The sequence below is a fragment of the Zootoca vivipara genome, chromosome 7 (genome assembly GCF_963506605.1).
Source record: "Zootoca vivipara chromosome 7, rZooViv1.1, whole genome shotgun sequence".
Lineage (NCBI taxonomy): Eukaryota > Metazoa > Chordata > Lepidosauria > Squamata > Lacertidae > Zootoca > Zootoca vivipara.
This window is the reverse complement of record NC_083282.1, coordinates 89,099,634-89,117,953: the sequence shown is the minus strand read 5'-3', so window position 1 is coordinate 89,117,953 and position 18,320 is coordinate 89,099,634. Positions and strand designations below refer to the sequence as shown.

Here is an 18,320-nt window from a genome sequence, read left to right as displayed (position 1 = left end):
GAAACTGTTGTTGTTGTTGTTGATTTATACCCTGCATGGCAGCGTGGGGCTTGTGTCCGCCAGGCGGACATTGTGGGCAGCTTGCCACGCTATCCCTCTGGGTGGATTGTACCCCTGTACGCAGATCGCCCCACCCCTGTGTGCAGATCGCCGCAGCGCCCCTGTGGGTGTCTTGCCCTGCCCCCGCTGCTCTGGATGCCAGAACAGCTAGCTACACCCCTGTCTAGTCCAACCCCCTGAAATGCAGGAATCTCAGCTAAAGCATCCGTGACAGATGGCCATCCAACCTCTGCTTAAAAACCTCCAAGGAAGGAAGTCCACAACCTCCCGAGGGTGACCATTCCACTGTCGAACAGCTCTTGCTGTCAGAAAATTTGGCGGTAATTGGCAAGGGCGTAAATGTTATAGCCAAATTACAGTGTTGGGGCACCTTGTTCTTACTTTTTTCAATATATGTTAGGCTTCGGCCAACTTTCCCCGACCTAGTGCCCTCTGTATCTTGTAGGACTCCAACTCCCATCAGCCCCCCGCTGCCGGCGTGGCCCAAAGGATGATGGGAGCTGGAGTCCTGTCCAGCAAGATCCAGAGGGCACCAAAAACCCATCCAAGCTCTTTCACATTTTGTCACTTTGCAGTAGCGGGCAGAAGTCTGGCACGGCCAGGGATGCGCTAATATCAGCTTGGTGGGGGCAGCTCCATTTCTTTTCATTTTCTGACTTCCTCGCAAGAAATTAAATGGAGTTTTAATTGAAGATGAATTTTCCTTGCCTCTCCTCTTTCTTGGGGAGAGGGATTAAATTAACTCAGCACAGCAGAAACGAGTCTTCCGATTTAGTGCTCAAGAAGTAGAATTTGCAGCTCCTGGGAATGCGAAAGAGCATCAGCGTCCCTGTTGGGAAGCATGCCATGGCCGAAGATAGTGATGCAAGGATGAATGAATGAGTTGCCGAGCAAAGGGCAGATGCCGAAGTTAGGAAATAAGGGAATAAGCTCACCAACTGGCTTTTAAAAAGGACACCCTTAATCTCTTTGCGGTGCCGAACGAATTAAGTGATTGCCTAGAAGCATTTCTATCCCACTTGTACAGCTTGCAGAGATTGGGAATAAGAGATAATCCTTCAGGCTCAGGCTCTAAAAAGTCATGGCACAAAAAGAAAAGAGAGGGGGAGGGAGGAGGAAAAAAGCAAACGCAGGCAGTAGTTCTTAGTAATCAAAAAGGGCATGTAGCTGGATCTAAGCACAACGGAATGGGCTGCTGCTTCCTCTCCCTCTGGCGGCTTCAGTGACGGCAGTTGTGAGCTGGAGAAGGAGTTGTCAGCTGGAGCTGTATCATGGCAACACTGTAATTACATTGATAATTACATTTATGTTTATATTGTGCTGCTCTTCCACGGTGATCATGGTAGCACCAAAATAATCATAGTATTCCACATCTATGGTGTCACCAGTCCAACCCTTCAACCACAACATTGCTCTCCCTCAGCCTTTCTGTTCTCATAGTACCTGCCTAGATAAGAGTTTGCCTGCTGTACCCCAGTATGATCTGCTTCTCTGCCTTTTTTCCCTTTCAGTTAGGCTCTGCTGTGGACAGGTTATTTCGCCCCATTACTGCATTGGCTGTGAGGGGAGTATTCCACCCATGCTGGTTCAGAGATGGCAGCAAGAACCACCTGCTCTCAGAGGAGGTTTCCCAGCGCATCTCTGTATGAGCACTCTGGTTTTGCCTCCTTCCGTTCAGGAGGTACACTCTACTCCGTGGCTGGTGTAGAAATGCAGAGAGGGTTATTGATTCTCACTGTTGTGCACCCTGAAAGCAAACCATTTTTTGGGGGGGGGGGAGTGAAGTGCGCTTTCAGTTTTAATTCAGAAAGAAAATAACAGCTCCCTCAACACCCTTGCACTCCAGCTCTCAGAAGTGTGGGAAATGCTAATTAAAACAGTGCAATACCGCTTGTAGGGACAGGTGACCCTAAATGTCTTGTTGGAGGGTGAAGGCCTTGAACCAGGACTCCAGAGCTCTGCAGCGCTCATCCAGCGCTCTCGGCTAACCAGTTTTGGGGCAATAGTTGAACAGAGCAATAAAACATTAAAATAGGAGAATTGTAAAGTTGGAAGGGACCCAGAGGGTCATGTGGTCTGACAGGAATCCCATGTGCAATGCAAGAATCCCAGCTAAAGCATCCATGACAGATGGCCACCCAGTCTCTGCTTAAAAGCCTCCAAGGAAGGGGAGTCCACCACCTGCCAAGGGAGGCCACTCCAGTGTTGAGCAGCTCTTACTGTCAGAAAGCTCTTTTGACCAGGTTACTAACCACAACTGCAATTTTCTGCCCCCATTGTCAGAGAGGCACTATTAGGGTTGTGCCATATTTCAAAAAGTGAAAATCCAGACACAAAAGGTGTTGAGCACTTCCAAAATGGGTTGTCATATGCCTTGGGCTTTTCAGAAATTCCCTCCCAGATATCTCTGGGAAATCCTGGACGTATGGCAGCCCAAGGCACTATGCCTCTCGCTACCATTTGGTGGGATCAGTGGCGTAGCGTGGGAGGGGAGGGACACACAGGGGTGCTTGCCCTGGGCGTGAAATTGTCAGGGGCACAAAATTCCAACAGCTGGTGCTGCCTCAATACAGCTGCGTGCTTCCTGTTGCCGGGTTCCATTGAAAACAGCTTCTCCATGCGAACCAGGAAGTGAGGTCTCCAGACAATGGAACACCTCTTTTCTTTTCTCTGTGCCTGCGACATCCTGGGTGGCATGGTTGCTGTTAGGCAGCTGGATGCGCATGTGTAGTCTGCCCCCCCACCTGGCCCTGGGCCCTGGCAACCCACGCTAAGCCACTAGCTGGGAGTTGCCAATGGGCAGAATTCTGTCATGCTCTGGCTTCTCTTTGATGGCTTTCCATTGGGGGCATCTAGGTGACAGTTGTGAGAACAGGATGGTTGTGACCACCTGACTCTTTGGCTGGATCCAGCAGGGATTTTTATTTTTTTTATTTGCCCAGACTTTTTAGAGAAATCTGATGCCAATATTGATGTTTTTAGCTGGCTGCATGTAACTCACCTGCCTTGTTTTTAAGTCATCGTATTGTGAATTGGAAACTGTTTTGGTTGTAACCTGCTCTGAAATTGCTGTGCAATGAAAAATGGGCCAGGGATATTTATAAGTACATACAGAAACAAATCTATCGATTAAAAAAAAAATACTGCTTTCTGCAGGGCATCCCCACCCATCTTTTTAGCTTTCTGAACTGGGTTGGTCTGCAAAGGACAGAGGCAAATCTGCTGCTATATTCTGGTGTTTGTCTTTTTAACCTCTGGAAGGAAAAGATCTGTTTTATCAGCACTGCCTACCTTTGTGAAATATTTATAGCCTTAAAAAACAACCCACCATTGAGATGACATTAGTGCATCACTGGGGGCCACCTTAGAATTCATTTATGACTCCTAATGCATATAAATGACTGTGGACCAGATTAAATTACAACCTTGGGCTTTTCCTACTGGTCCAAGATGATGGCTGCAAATGCCTTTGTTCTGTTGCAGAGGATTCAGCAAGAATTTCATATCCTGCCCAAGTCTCTTTGCTTCTGTTGAGAGCGAGAAGGAGAACTTGTAGCTTGGAAAGAAAAGTCTCCTTGACAACCGAGCTGTGTGAAACATTGCGGACTGGAATTGGTTATCATAATTAGGCTGTAGGAGTATTTGATGAGGTAAATTCCCAGATGCCGGGTTTACTGAGACCCTCCTGGCACGGGAGACATGCAGGAATATAGCTAGGTATCCAAGCTTTGTTTTTATGTATGGGAATTAGCAGCATAATCCACTGAAAATTAACCTAGTCAGGGCCGGTCCTACCATTAGACAGGCTAAAACATCCTGCCTAAGGCAAATTTTGGGTATACAGTTACATGGACGTAGATGTAAGTTGTGTTATTTATTACTCTCCCCCACTGGGGATGGGAGTTAGCAGCATGTAGTGTCATTTGGAAAAATGCCTTATGCATTATCAGAATCAGGCCTCCGTTCCCTACAGAGTATAGAGAAATGGCTAGCTTGGTTTTCTGTAGCAGAGCTAGCCTTCTCAACTGCTGTGGGTACATATATATTCTTCTGCAACTAGGGAATGCAATTTCCAATTTTAGCGGTGGAGCAAAATAGCACCGGAGATCTTGGCATGATTTGGCAGGGTCCAAAGGCCTACTTTTGGGTGCATTCAAAGGGAATTAGGGGTGCTGGTGGGGTGTAGGGGAAGGAATTTGTTTTTTAGATTGTGTGTTGCGATTAGGGATTCCACAGGAAAACAGAAATTGGGAGAAAATAATTCAAGTAAGGTTTTGTCAACTCGACTCAGAAACATTGAGTTTGCTTCTTCCTAGTGGAAACTGGCAGAAATAACACCATTTCCCACTGGAGATCTTGGGACTTGTAGCCACAGTTTGATCTTCAGCAGAAAAGGACAGTTCACTAGGAGAGTGCACCCCAGTTGCTGGAAAGCACAGTCGTCACCCTAAGCCGTCCTCGGATGATGTCAAATGCAGACTGGATCTTCCCTCCCTCTGTTTTCGCTGTGTTTAAGTTGTGCCAGAAAAGGAGTTAAGAGATAATACAAGTGATTAATCTCCTGCTGACTCCAGGGACTAATTTACGGTGCTCTGCGATGGAGGTTGCTGCAGCACGAGTTGCATGCCTGACTCTGTTCATTGGGCACAGGTGCAATTTTGGAAACATTGGCCTTTTCCGTTGGCAAGGAAGGCTGCGAGAGGGGAGAGTGGCTTTGCTAAAGGGCGCCTGGTTAGTCGATTGTTGCTGGTGGAAAAGGACGCTCTGGAACTGACACATCATCCATGCCCTCCAACATTTCTCTGATGAAAATAGGGACATCCTAAGGAAAAGCAAAGAGAGATGTGGGTGGCGCTGTGGTCTAAACCACAGAGCCTAGGGCTTGCTAATCAGAAGGTCGGCGGTTCAAATCCCTGTGACAGGGTGAGCTCCCATTGCTCGGTCCCTGCTCCTGCCAACCTAGCAGTTCAAAAGCACATCAAAGTGCAAGTAGATAAATGGGTACTGCTCCAGCGGGAAGGTAAAGGGCGTTTCCGTGCGCTGCTCTGGTTCGCCCGGAAGCTGTACGCCAGCTCCCTCGGCTAGTAAAGCGAGATGAGCGCCGCAACCCCAGAGTCGTCCGCAACTGGACCTAACAGTCAGGGGTCCCTTTACCGTTAAGGAAAAGCAGGACATTCCAGGATCAAATCAGAAACTGGGATGGCTTCCGTAAATCCAGGACTGTCCCTGGAAAATAGGGAGACTTGGAGGGTTTGAGAACACAGGAATGCAAGAACACAGGATGTTGCCTTATAATGAGTTTGGCCATTGCTCCGTCAAGCTCAATATCGTCTACACTGACTGGCAGCCGCTCTCCAGGGTTTCAGGTAGAGGTCTCTCCCAGCCCTATATGGAGATGATGGGGATTGAACTTGGGACCTTCTGCTTGCAAGGCAGATGTTCTGCTTCTGAGCTACATCCTGATCCAAGAGCAGGGGCCCCCAAACTTACCGCACTTCGGGCCGGTGCCTGAAGCACCGATTGCACGGCGGGCTGGAGGACGGGGGAGCGCGCAGGAGCGTGCACCCATACACATGCACACACGCTATTTCTGGCACACTTCTGGGTCACTGGAAATAGCTTGTGCGCATCCGCATGGGCCTCCTCCGACCTGGAAGTGCCCTGGAAATGACGCTTGCGCATGGGCGCAAGCTATTTCTGGTGCTCTGGTGAAGTGGGCAGTGCGTGCGCTGTGCTGGTAAGAGCGGGTGGCGGCAGCGGGTGGCGGGGGGTGATGCGGGCTGGATAAATCGGTCCTTTGGGCTGTATCCGGCCCGCGGGCAGTAGTCTGAGGATGCCTGCCCAAGTGTATGCCTTCTTGCCCAGGCATTTTGTACACCTGCAGACAATCTTTGCTTCAATTCCTGGCATCTCCAGGCAGGGCAGGGAGAGAGGGCTGATGGCAGTAAGCTGAGACAGGACTGAGCTGGATGGACCAAATTGTCCGACTCGGTATGAGGAAGATTCCCTGTGCTCCCATCCTCTGACTCAAGACTGTCTCCCCCTCCTTGGGCAATAGGGGATCTGATTCTTGGACCATGACAGCTTCATAATTGGCTGTGCATTTTTGTCAGCAGCCAAAACTGGGTCCCTTCACCTCACGAATTTAGCAAGGACTGAAGGGAAGAATACCCTTCATCACATGCAGAATGCCGTCCCCTCACTTTTTGAGGCTGGATTGTGTTGTTCTTGACCTGCCACGGAAATGCTGCTCTGTTTTTTTGTTTAAAGCCTCTATAGGTAGTTGAATAAATAAAAGTAGCTCGAATGTCCCCCCAAAACTTTTTAACTGCCGAAAAGTTTATTTCTTTTTTTAAAGAGGCACACAAAGTATGGAAACACGCCTGAATTTGTGGCTGTAAGAGAAAGTGGAAAGAAACGGAGAAAGCTTTTTTTATCAAGTTGGCTGCCCTTTATTAATTTCTGGAAGCGGTGGTTTAATCAAGGTCTAAATACGTTTAGATCTTCCCAACGGTTTGAGAGAGACCGCGAGTATGTTTGTATGTATTTTGTTCTGTGTTCATGGTACGTTGATAATGCACCCAGATTACTTAGTTCTTGTTTATTCCTTGTTCTTTTGCAAAGCATATTTGGGGGAAAAGAAAAAAGAGAGAGAAATAAAGAAATAGAGGAATTAATCACTACCACCAGCTAAGTCGCTTCTCAGAGCTGCCATTAAACATCCCACAGGTTAAAGGAATTTCAGTTTTCATTATCAGTAGAATTTTGGTGGGGTGCCAAGATCCCTTTGGGCATGCGTTCAAGAGGGAGGATGATGAGATGAGGAAGAGGGAGGTGGAAGACATCCACGAGAACAATAACAGAGAAGATAAATTACAATCATTAATTTTTAGGGTTCCCCCTTCATACTATATTGCCTATCAGTCCAGCAGCCGGCTTACGAACCACTTTTCATTTGATGAGCAAGCATTTTATTTACTTTCTCTTTCCCTGTTGCAACAATGAGCTGCGAAGCCTCAAATTTATGGCTGGCATGAGAACCTTGTAGGCATGGAGAAAGTGGAGAGAGAAAGTGGAGAGAGTAAAGCCAGAACTTGTGGATATCCAGGGACAGATAAAAGGAATTACCATACTTTTCTGTGTATAAGACTATGGTTTATTCCTTTAAAAATCATGCTAAAAAATGGGGGTCGTCTTATACAAGGGTGGTGCATAGGGTGGACGTTTGAGTGGTTGCTGCCGCAGCTATTGTACCTGTTACTTCTTGCTGCGTCAATGGGTGGTGTTGATTGGCTGATGCTGCGGCAATTGGGCAGGCGATTGGCAGCTTCTGTGCCGGCGAGGGGACAGATGACGTGAGTGGGTGAGCGATTTTTGGCAATCCCCCCTAAAAAAAGCTCAACAACCCTGAGTAATCTTTTGCAAAAAAGCTCAGCAACTCTGCACCCCATTTTCCTAAATTTGAGTCCCCCCAAATAGGGGGTGTCTTATACATGGGGGCGTCTTATACATGGAAAAATACGGTATTTCTTCAAGCAGCACATAGTTAAACTATGGAACTCACTTCCACAGGAGGCAATAATGGCCGCCAACCTAGAGAGCTTTAAAACAGGATGGGGGAGAGGGCTATTAGCCAAGATGGCGGTGCTCTGCTTCCACAGTTGCTGGTAACCAGAGGAGGGGAGAGAGCTCCTGGGCTCCAATCCTGCTTGCCACTTTTCCCTCCAGGTGGCATTGATGGTTTGCCCTCCTCATGCAATCGACACAACAGCTCTGTGAGGTAGGCTGGGCTTCCTAGCAGTCGCTGGCCCAAGCTCACCCAGTGAGCTTCATGGCCGGGCGGGGATTCGAATCCTGATCTCCCAGGTCTTAGTCCAACACTCTGACCAGTATACCACGCTGGCTGTGGTTAGCTCGCTCTGTTGCAGCCTACCGTTCATTATATACTCTGTGGCTCCTCTTGCAGAAGTAGTTTCCACTTTCTGATGGGCATATAATGAACATATTATCAATTAATAGTGTTGCTGCTGGGGCTGAGATGGTTTCACTGACAGACAAAGTGAGAGGGGAGCAAAGTACAATTAAACAGACATTGGAGTTACTGACTCTGCGATATGCTAAAGGCCTGAGTCTTTTTTTAAAAAACAAAAAACAAAACCTTCCTCTTGAACTCAGTGAATTAAATAAATTGGATGATGAGCAAATGTGATTAATTGCAGCCTTCAATGGTTTTTGCTTCTTCCTGTCCTCTCGCAGAAGCTTTTTTGCCCTGCAGTTTATTAGCCTTTGAGTAATCAATGACACCATTTCGTTAGTTCCTGTTGTCATTCAGGCAAAAAGCCCCAAGGAACCCTCTTCCCATCTAGGATGAAGTTTAAGGCACAAATACAGGATGAAAGGCACAAATACAGGATGGGAGACACCTGGCTTGAGAGCAGTACATGTGAAAAGGATCTAGGAGTCTTGGTAGACCACAAACTTGACATGAGTCAGCAGTGTGATGCAGCAGCTAAAAAGGCCAATGCAATTCTGGGCTGCATCAATAGGAGTATAGCATCTAGATCAAGGGAGGTAATAGTACCACTGTATTCTGCTCTGGTCAGACCTCACCTGGAGTACTGTGTCCAGTTCTGGGCACCACAGTTCAAGAAGGATACTGACAAGCTGGAACGTGTCCAGAAGAGGGCAACCAAAATGGTCAAAGGCCTGGAAACGATGCCTTATGAGGAACGGCTTACGGAGCTGGGTATGTTTAGGCCTGGAGAAGAGAAGGTTAAGGGGTGATATGATAGCCATGTTCAAATATATAAAAGGATGTCATATAGAGGAGGGAGAAAGGTTGTTTTCTGCTGCTCCAGAGAAGCGGACACGGAGCAATGGATTCAAACTACAAGAAAGAAGATTCCACCTAAACATTAGGAAGAACTTCCTGACAGTAAGAGCTGTTCGGCAGTGGAATTTGCTGCCAAGGAGTGTGGTTGAGTCTCCTTCTTTGGAGGTCTTTAAACAGAGGCTTGACAGGCATATGTCAAGAATGCTTTGATGGTGTTTCCTGCTTGGCAGGGGGTTGGACTGGATGACCCTTGTGGTCTCTTCCAACTCTATGATTCTATGATTCTATTCTATGATTCTAAGTGCAAGGTGTGACGTTTCGGTATTAAGGAACTGACCGCCTCAAGATTCAAAAAATCCTTGCAAGGAGCTTTGACAAATCTGCCTCTCCTCTCTTGTTCTGCCTAGCCCTACCTCGCAGGATCGTTGTGAGGACGACAGTGGAAATGAGGAGATGTCGCCTTGAGCTTCTCGGAGGAATGGCAGGATATAAATGCAACAATAAATAAATTGCGGCCAAATTATGCATTCTGCAACATCAAGTGATAAAAGCCTTTTTGAGGCTGTACCATTTCAGGTGGCAAATAAATATCCAGAGTTTGGCCATACCATACCTTATTTCTTTATTTGTTGATTTTTATAGCCCACCTTTTACTTTCCAGGCAGCTCAAGGTAATGTGCAAGCTTCTTCCCGCTCCTCATTTAATCCCCACCCCTGTGAGGTAGTTTAAGCTGAAAAGCAGTGACTGGCCCAAAGGCCACCCAGTGAGCTTCGCAGCTGAGTAGGGATTTGAACCCTGGTCTCCCAGGTCCTAGTCTGAAACTCTGACCTCTACACCACACTGGTGTGTGAAGCACTATGGTATCACTGTGAACAGTCAAATTGAACCACCAGAGAATCCTGGGAAGTGTCGTTTGTTAAGAGCGCTGAGCGTTGTTAGGAGACCCCTATTTCCTCCCCAGAGCTACAAGTCCCAGAGTGGTTTAACAATTAGTCCCTCTCCCTAGGGTTCTCCGGGAATTGTAGCTCTGGGAGGGGATTAGGGGTCTCCTAACAACTCTCGAAGGGGACCCAGAGTCTAGGGCTTGCTGATCAGAAGGTCGGCGGTTCGAATCCCTGCAACGGGGTGAACCCACCTAGCAGTTCGAAAGCACATCGAAGTGCAAGTAAATAAATAGGGACCGCTCCGACGGGAAGGTAAACGGTGTTTCCGTGCGCTGCTCTGGTTCGCCAGAAGCAGCTTTGTCATGCTGGCCACATGACCCGGAAGCTGTCTGCGGACAAACGCTGGCTCCCTCGGCCTATAGAGCGAGGTGAGCGCCGCAACCCCAGAGTCGGACACGACTGGACCCTTTACCTTTACCTTTTAACAACTCTTGAGCACCCTTAACAAACTACAGATCCCAGGATGCTCTGGGGGAATCCATGACTGTTTAAAGTGGTAACATAGCTCCCTATTCCCGGTCTATATCCTGCTTAACTCGCGGCACCCAAATCAGGGCACAGTTCTGTACACAACGCACTGTTTTTCCTATAAACGGAGGAGTGCCATCTATTTTTATTTTTGGGAGGGCATTCGCACATGCAAACTCTACCCCTCCACCTTCAGCTTGAAGTGGCAGGGCCCTGGGAGAGCTGTACCACTTTATTCTGCGATACATGGAAAGTGGTCCTCAGAATGGGAATTCTGCAGGCATTAAGTGCTGATAAGTGCTGTTTGTTTTGAAGCTGTTTGGGAATGATCTAATCGTGCAGATGGTTTTGATCCACAAAAAGGGGGTGTCGCATTGTTATTCCACAGTAATCATCCTCCCACTCTGATGACCAGCTTGGTCAGCTGGCAATCGAGGACTCTTGAAAGAGAGGGGTCAGGAAAGAAGCACATCGATCTTGCAGTTCGACTTGCATTCCAAACACCTCCCCCCCCATAAAAAATGTTATTAAATTGCTAAGAGAGATATTCAGCATGAGTCATCTGTAAAGTCAGGCAAACCTTTCATAACTATCCATTGAGACTTCCCTTCCTCACCATGAGCAAATTCATATCCAGAAAGAAGCATCATGGGCTGGTTGGATGCAAAGGGATGGTGGGAGGAACCAGCTGGGGAACCACCAAGGGAAGATGACTCAGAGCCCAGGGAGTGGTGGGGGGACAACAATGAGAGGGGGAAGACTGGGAAGAGGAGGTGTTGGAAGCTGAGGAGGGAACAGGGCTAAGCGAGCTGGGAGAGTCTGTGGCAGAGAGAAGCCCAGAATCGGAGGCAGAAGCTGAAACATGTCACGGTCCGGTCGGCGGGCGTCAGGACCAGGGGCAAGATGGTGGTGTAGAAGCAAGAACAGGTGCAGGGTTGAGGGTCCAGCAGCAGGCAGTCGCAGGGTCAAGGAGCAAGGCAGAGGCGAAGGTCTGGGAGTCAAGGAGCAAGGCGTCGGCAAGGTGAAAGTCCAAGGAGCAAGGCGAAGGCTCAAGGAACAAGAAGCAAGGCAAGGGTCCAAGGAGCAAGGATCAAGGCGTCAGCAAGGCAAGGGTCCATGGAGCAAGGATCAAGACGTCGGCAAGGCAAGGGTCCACGGAGCAAGGATCAAGACGTCGGCAAGGCAAGGGTTCACAGAGCAAGAATCAAGACGTCGGCAAGGCAAGGGTCCACGGAGCAAGGAACAAGACGTCAGCAAGGCAAGGGTCCACGGAGCAAGAATCAAGACGCTGGCAAGGCAAGGGTCCACGGAGCAAGGATCAAGGCGTCGGCAAGGCAAGGGTCCAAGGAGCAAGGATCAAGACGTCGGCAAGGCAAGGGTCCAAGGAGCAAGGATCAAGAGGCCAGAAACAACCAGGCAGGGATAGCGTTGCTGTGGCAAAGAGCTGAAGGGAAATGCTGGGCTTTTATCCCTCCCAGCTCCTGCCACCAGGTGCAGTGAGATCTCAAGTGGCCTCACCTGGTTGACTACTCCTTGCCTCTCCAACACAAGCTGAGGACTTCACCTGTGTGGCCACGCCTTGCTTCTCCAGCACAAGCTGAGGCATGCCCCAGTCCTGCAAAGCACTACAGGCCCCAGAGCCTGACTCCTGCCCATACTCCTGATAAAACAGGACAGGAGGGACGCCAAGAGGCAGAGATGAGTCAGGCTGGTGAAGAGGCACGAGTGCCTTCCCATATTTCTGCAGTAAGCCCTTTGTCTCCCAGAACTGGGACTGGCATGGAAAGGCTGGAGGCGCAGTCTCAGATCGCTTGGAGAAATCCCAGGAGAGGAGGGGACCTAGACGGCTGTGGAGAGGCAGGGACTTTCAGTCTCAACAATTGATTTCATGGAGGGAGACCCGAAGGGGATGAGCTACTGTGTTAATTAGGCCTGACGCTCAGCCAAGTCTGTGGAGATCATGTTTTTGCTCAGAAAGGCTTAGCTCCAACTGAAACTGTGTGTGACTTACCGATCCACACACTCTGTGAACAGAAGCCATACGTCCCCTCTTTGCTTTTAATCCATGGGGCTGCCTTCACAGCAATCAAGCGTACGAGTTGCATTGGACTGTTGGCCAAGAGGGGAAATGGTAGGGCTGGTCAGATATTTTTTTAAGCATCAGTGCAGGGCTAGTCAACATGGTGCTCTTCAAATATTGTTGGACTCCAGGAAAGGAGATTGTGACTAAGAGTGTTGGATTGGAGGTTAGTACTTGAACCCATGGCTTCAAGTTGCAAGAAAGGAGATTCTGAATAAACAGTCGGAAAAACTTTCTGACAGTAAGAGTTGTTCAGCAGTGGAACAGCCTCTAATGAGAGGTGGTGAACTCTCCTTCCTTGGAGGTTTTTAAGCAGAGGTTGGATGGTCATTTTTCACGGATGCCTTTTTATTTATACCCCACCCATCTGGCTGGGTTTCCCCAGCCACTCTGGGCAGCTCCCAACAGAATTAAAAACACAATAGAACATCAACCATTTAGAACTTTCTTAAACAGGGCTGGCTTCAGATGTCTTAAATGTCAGATAGCTGTTTATTTCCTTGACATCTGATGGGAGGGCCTTCCACAGGGCAGGCGCCACCACCGAGAAGGCTCTCTGTCTGGTTCCCTGCAACCTCACTTCTCGCAGGGAGGGAACTGCCAGAACCGCAATTCCTGCATTGCAGGGGGTTGGACTAGATGACCCTTGTTGTGGTCCCTTCCAACTCTACGACTCTATGATTCATTGATTCCAACTCCCGTTGTGTGGAATGGGCCTTCTGGTAAGTTGGTATCTGCAGGAGGCCCTCACGTGCAGAGCGAAGTGATCAATTGGGAATATAAGGGGTGAGATAATCTTCTATGTATCCTGATATGGAACTTGATGCACCAAAACCAGCACTTTGGATTTAGCCTGGTAGATGGTGGGCAGCCATTGATATCTTGTTCACCTGTGCAATCTTGCCAGCCAGGAGAATTCTGCTAACTTCATGTCCAGATGTGTGATGAAAATATGACTGTAGACCAGGCATCCCCAAACTTCGGCCCTCCAGATGTTTTGGACTACAATTCCCATCTTCCCCGACCACTGGTCCTGTTAGCTAGGGATCATGGGAGTTGTAGGCCAAAACATCTGGAGGGCCGCAGTTTGGGGATGCCTGCTGTAGATCCAGCTGGCATTGGGAGCTAGGGACTGAGCCTTTTATTTTCCCCAGGAGTCTTGCTGCTTTGTGCTCTCTCCCTCCTCTGAGCTCTGGACATGACCCTTGTTTAATTCGCACCATAAGCCTGCGTTGTCTTTCGCCTGTCGTCTTCCGCCATGAATGCTCCCAGAGCTGTACGTACGTGCTTGTTCTCAAACCCTATGCACCATTGGAGCCTGGAGGTTGGAGCCGAAACCAGATGCTGCTTGCTTTTTGCCAGCCGCCTAGTTCTCTCTCTGCCTCTTTATGCTGATCCGCTTCATAACACACTTTGCACCAGGTTGATAGGCAGAATAATCTTTTTGAATAATAACCATATAGTGAACACCTTTCAAGTGTAATGAAAGTGTACTGAAGACGGCAGCGAGGACTCAGAATGTGTCAATAAAAAACAACATCGGAAATTGGTTTCTGGTTTCATTATATTAAATGCCAGGCTTTGCCGGCGCAGAATCTGTGGCTGCCAATACCTCGTATTGTGTCCTGAAATGGTCTCAATAAGTATCTCCTTAAAAATCCACAGTGCATGGGAGTTTCCAAATCTGGGAAATCCCCTTGAACAGCTTTAAGAGAGAGGGAAACAGCATTCCATCGCACAAGGAAAAATCTTTATGCTAATGGTGTGGGAATGTTAGGGATGTGGATTAGGATATATTATTAGATAGATCCTATCCAAGCTTGTGTTAGCAAGCTTCCAATATCAGCAGAGTGACATTCCCCTTTTGTGTGCAGCAAAGCGTGAGCGTTAGGTTTGTTAGAACCTCTGCAACAATATTATACTTCAATATTATACTTCAATATTATACTTCCTGGCAAATCCCCCTTTTCCCTCTTAAAAGAAATACACAACACAATAGTATTAAAATAAGATAGAGTTTACTCACATGACATCCTGAGTTAACAGCATAATCTCAGAAAGGCAGGCTTACGTAGAAAAGTTACAAATATATACATCTGGAGTCTTCTTGGTAAAGTGAGGCTCCATCTGGTCTCTCTCTTGGCAGCAGGCCGAGAGAGAGAAAGATCCTAACTGGAGATTCTCTGGAGATGTGTTCCCAAGGAAGGAGAAATGGCTAAGAGAGGGAATGGCTGCTGGCTAGGGGCTTTTGTCTGCCAGCTAATCCACCTCATCTGCATATCTGGAGGAACAGGAACTGAACTTAGTCAGGTGTCCCTCCAGGTGAGTTCCTCTTAGTGGACACTCTAGGAACTGTTGTGACTTGTCTGCCCCAGTGTTCCATCCCACAAATGGAACAAGCAACCAATTCTTTTTTTAAAAAATTGTCCAGTAGCACCTTAGAGACCAACTAAGTTTGTTCTGGGTATGAGCTTTCGTGTGCATGTACACTTCTTCAGATACACTGAAACAGAAGTCACCAGACCCTTATACATAGTGAGAGGGTGGGGAGGGGTATTGCTCAGAAGGGTGGTGAGAATGGGTCACTGGCTGATAGGTGTGGTAAACCTGTTGACAACTGTTAACGACTGCAATTAGTCCTACAGGAAAAAGCAAGGGATGGTATGCAGATGACCAAAATTAGCTTTAGCATGTGTAATGAGACAAGGATCCAGTATCTCTATTCAGATCAGGTCTCTCCATAGTTTTCAGTTTAGTAATAAGTTGTCATTCAGCAACTTCTCTTTCAAGCCTATTTCTGGCATTCTTTTGTAATAAGACAGCTGCTTTGAGATCTTGTATTGAATGTCCTGGGAGATTGAAGTGTTCTCCTACTGGTTTCTCTGTCTTGTGATTCCAGCAACGTTGAACACAACCCATTGTGCAGATGTGGCCTTATTTACAGTACGCCATGGGTACTGTCACTAGAGGGTTTCTGGAAAAGGTAAGAAAAGTGTCTGCTGGATCAGGCCAATGGCCCATCTATTCCAGCATTGAACAGAAGTATAGTGTCCCGCTCAAGGGAAGTAGACTATTCTGCCTTGGGCAGACCCCACCTGGAACACTGTGTCCAATTCTGGACACCACAATTTAAGAAGGATGTTGACAATTTAAGAAGGATGTTGAAGGAGCTGGGTATGTTTAGTCTGGAAAAGAGGAGACTGAGAGGAGATACGAGAGCCATCTTCAAATATCTCAAGGGCAGTTTCATAGGGACCAAATGGTCCCACTCTAAGTGCAAACAAGGGACTCTTCAGAAAGATCATAGAATCATAGAAGTGTATAGTTGGAAGGGGTCACGAGGGTCATCCAGTCGAACCCCCTGCAATGCAGGAATCTTTCGTCCAACGTGGGGCTCAGACCCAAAACCCTGAGATTAAGTGTCTCATGCTCTACCAACTGAGCTATCCCAGAGCTTCAGATGTTCCATGTTTTGTGGAGTCTTTTGACTGCGGTCGTGCAGTGATCACCAATAATAATAATAATAATAACAATAATAACAACAACTTATTATTCTAAGTCTTTGCTCTGAGTGTGTCTGAATGTGCGTGATGGGCAATAGGAGAGGCAGCAATCTCTCTCTTCAGGATGTTGATACAGTGGTACCTCGGGTTACGAACTTAATTTGTTCCGGAGGTCTGTTCTTAACCCGAAACTGTTCTTAACCTAAGGTGCGCTTTCGCTAATGGGGCCTCCCGCTGCTGCCGTGCCGCCGGTGCGCGATTTCCTTTCTCATCCTGGGGCAAAGTTTGCAACCCAAGGTACTACTTCCGGGTTAGCGGAGTTTGTAACCCAAAGTGTTTGTAACCTGAAGCGTTTGTAACCCGAGGTACCATTGTACTCCAAGTTAGGACAATCTCTTCATCCCCACAGCATTCTGGTTCTGTGAAATGCAGGGCAGAGTTCCAGTTTGGCTTCTGGATGTAGACCAGTACATAAATAAATAAATTAAAAATGCACCCAATTTCTAGACTTTTAATCTATGCAAAGGATTTTTAACAAGGTATTGATTATTCTAGCCTGCCTATAAATGTCCAAAGTGCTGATAATGAGGGTTTGGGAGAATTAAGCCGGAGTTTTGCAAGCACCTTGTAAATGTCAGCTTCACCTTCTTTATTGCCTGCCCTGAATTGGATTCTCTGGGCCAAAAAATTCATGCTTGAATTTCTGCAGTGTGCAAGTAGCCATCAGTCCAGTTGGTTTGAATATGACAGGAATCATTTTCGTATTGACAGGACAGCTTTGGGGCGAGATAGTGACCCATGCCTTCAGGGAACATATGCCTTGGGACTTTCATGTCCCCTTCTGGTGTTTCTGTTGTGGAATGTTTGCAGATAGGAAGGGCCATAGCTCAGTGGCAGAGCATCTGCTTTGCATGCAGAAGGTCCCGGGTTCAATCCCCGGCATCTCCATGTAGGCCTGGGAGTGACATCCTGCATAAAATCCTGGAGAGCTGCTGCCAGTCAGTGTAGGACAATACTGAATTCGATAGACCAGTGGTCCAACTCGGTATGAGACAGCTTCCTCTGTTCTTAATGCACCCTGCCTTCCATAAAAACTTGAAGTTTATCCTCCTCCTCCTCCTCCTCCTCCTCCTCCTCCTCCTCCTCCTCCTCCTCCTCCTCCTCCTCTCCTCCTCCAATTTATATCCCACACTTTCTCAGAAGATCCCAGGGTGGTCTACAACATTAAGAACAAATTACAGAACATAATGTAAAGGTAAAGGGACCCCTGACCATTAGGTCCAGTCGTGACCAACTCTGGGGTTGCGGCACTCATCTCGCGTTATTGGCCAAGGGAGCCGGCGTACAGCTTCCAGGTCATGTGGCCAGCATGACAAAGCCGCTTCTGGCGAACCAGAGCAGCGCATGGAAACACCGTTTACCTTCCTGCTGTAGCAGTCCCTATTTATCTACTTGCACTTTGACATGCTTTCGAACTGCTAGATTGGCAGGAGCTGGGACCAAGCAACGGGAGCCCACCCTGTTGTTGGGATTCGAACCGCCGACCTTCTGATCAGCAAGCCCTAGGCTCTGTGGTTTAACCCACAGCGCCACCTGCGTCCCTACAGAGCATAATGACAGACAGCCTAATAGGCAGAGATGGCGGAATTTTTATTCTCAGGGACCACTTTTTCCCTCAGACAGTGGTCTGGGAGATGGAAGTGCATTTTCTCAAACCAATCTGAAGTGTGCATGCACATGAAAGCTCATACCAATAACAAACATAGTTGGTCTTTAAGGTGCTATTTTTGTATTTTGTTTCTCTGTGGATTGCTAGGAATCTTTGAGAGCTTCTGCCTCTTTGGAGAATGAAAAATACAAATGGAACTGGCTCTTTTAATTATGCTGCTTTCTATGGATTTTATAGTATATCTGATCTATTTACTGTCTATTAATATAAGCCAGAGGGCTGCATCCTGAAATATGTGTCTTGTTTAGATATACTGCTTGATGCATTACTGTACTTTTCTTAATTCCACCCTTTATGCCCTTTGCTGGTATACTCTGTTTCCTGGGCTGTTCGTTATCATCTCTCCTTCTCTTTGCTCTGCTGTCAATAAAAGTAGCTTAAGCCAGGCTTCCTGCTTTGGTTCTAAATACTTTTTCTTTCTCCGTCTGAAATTATATTTCCCCTCGTTGATATGATTGGAGGCGTATGATTTGATTTGGGCACCCCACTTTGTGCCAGTTCTCATGGGCAGGATCAACTGACAGTACAATTTCTGGATTTTGCAGGGTTGATAGGATGTCACCTTGTGATAAGGTAAAGGTAAAGGTAAAGGGGCCCCTGACCATCAGGTCCAGTCCAGTGTCCAACTCTGGGTCCAACTCTATAGGCCAAGGGAGCCGACGTTTGTCCGCAGACAGCTTCCGGGTCATGTGGCCAGCATGA

At 47.7% G+C, this 18,320-nt stretch overlaps 1 protein-coding gene and 1 non-coding gene across 6 annotated transcripts in view; both read left to right on the top strand.

Annotated features, from left to right (window-relative positions):
• Positions 1–18,320, top strand: part of KCNQ2 (potassium voltage-gated channel subfamily Q member 2) — a 123,362-nt gene that overhangs the window by 16,474 nt on the left and 88,568 nt on the right. The gene's annotated exons all lie outside the window — the stretch shown is intronic.
• TRNAA-UGC (transfer RNA alanine (anticodon UGC)) lies at positions 16,767–16,837 on the top strand. Its single transcript has one exon. It is a non-coding gene; the product is annotated as a tRNA-Ala (tRNA).